The sequence below is a fragment of the Arvicanthis niloticus genome (assembly GCF_011762505.2).
Source record: "Arvicanthis niloticus isolate mArvNil1 chromosome Y unlocalized genomic scaffold, mArvNil1.pat.X SUPER_Y_unloc_15, whole genome shotgun sequence".
Taxonomy (NCBI): Eukaryota; Metazoa; Chordata; class Mammalia; order Rodentia; family Muridae; genus Arvicanthis; species Arvicanthis niloticus.
Genome location: NW_023045006.1, coordinates 194,719 through 196,034, shown reverse-complemented (window position 1 = coordinate 196,034; position 1,316 = coordinate 194,719). Strand labels below are relative to the sequence as shown.

Here is a 1,316-nt window from a genome sequence, read left to right as displayed (position 1 = left end):
GACTGTGCAGTGCAAGGGCTTAGCACCTTGACTCTCTTGAATGCGTTGTATTATGTAGTTGCAGATAAAAGTGAATTGTCAGTTTTTCCCCAGTGATTACATTAATGAGGATTCTCTCCAGTGTAATTTCTTTGTGTACGTGTAAAGAACTATGACATGCAAAGGCTTTACCACATTGTTAATATTCCATTAGGTTTTTAATCATAAAAACTTAACTATTCATAGGCCCGTTCCCACCCCACTTCTAACGTAAATTTTTGGAAAATTTAAACTTCAGTATCATCATAACTTTCATTTTCCTGACCTAAAGTTCGATATTGATGGTGTAACACTAAAATCTGAACAGCACTTACCCTTTCTCTAACAAAAGTTCAGCAGCCTGGATGAAGAAAAACCAATGTAAGAAAGACCCCTACAGATATCAGGGCCCCCAGTGTCACGGCCCCCGTCAGTATTGTCTTTACTGACATCCAGTTCCCTTCCTGTAGACACCATGTCTTTTTCAGGGCGTTGTTCCCGTACAGGGCTGTGAACTCCGTCCAGCCACCATTGTTGTTGATCCAGTCAGCCAGGTGTATTTCTAGATAGGCCACCATCCAATCGTGTATTTGCCTCACCAATGGCTCTAAGTTTTTGTCCATACTCTCAGCACACAGGGCCGCCCCAAAGACAAAGAATGCTACAAGACGGCCCCAATTGGGGGCTCCTTGGAATAGTTCCTCAGAAACCTGGATGAAGCATTGTTGGGCTGAGCCTGGGGTCACATGTAGTTGAGCAACCAGGTCAGAGAGGGTGCGCCGGAAGCGGGTCTCAAATTCATCTCCAGCCGCCCGCATGGCTTGGTGTAGCGGGTCGGCTGTTGGGCCTTCTCCTGGGCCAGCTCCTCGGACATAACCCTTCTGCCTTAGCTTGTAGCCTACAAAGTCAGCCACTAGAGCCCGTGTATCTGGGGTTGAGGCTGGGGTCGTCATCAGGTGCGTTCAGCTGGGTTCCAAGTTTCCAACTCAGTGATGTCAGACTGCGTTTCCTGCTTGGAACTGGTGCTCAGGCCTCCGGTCTCATATGTTGAGCCACCTCGAACGCTTTCATGTGGGCAAACAGGGATTTGGAAAGAACAATATTAGGATTGAGTTCTATGAAGAAAAACAAGAAAAAAAAAGAAAAAAGAAAGAAAGAAAGAAAAAAGGAAAAACGAATAAAAAGAAAGAAGAAAAAATAAAAAAGAAAGAGAAAAAAGAGAAGAAAGAAAAAAGAAAAGACATAGAACAAAAGAAAAATAGAAGAAAATAGAAAAATAAAAAATGAAAAAAGAAAAA

The 1,316-nt window shown here is 43.2% G+C and overlaps 1 pseudogene; it reads right to left on the bottom strand.

The window, feature by feature from the left end:
- Positions 1 to 371: 371 nt before the first annotated feature.
- LOC117701264 (bcl-2-like protein 2 pseudogene) lies at positions 372 to 1,016 on the bottom strand (annotated as a pseudogene).
- Between the last annotated feature and the right edge of the window lie 300 nt (positions 1,017 to 1,316).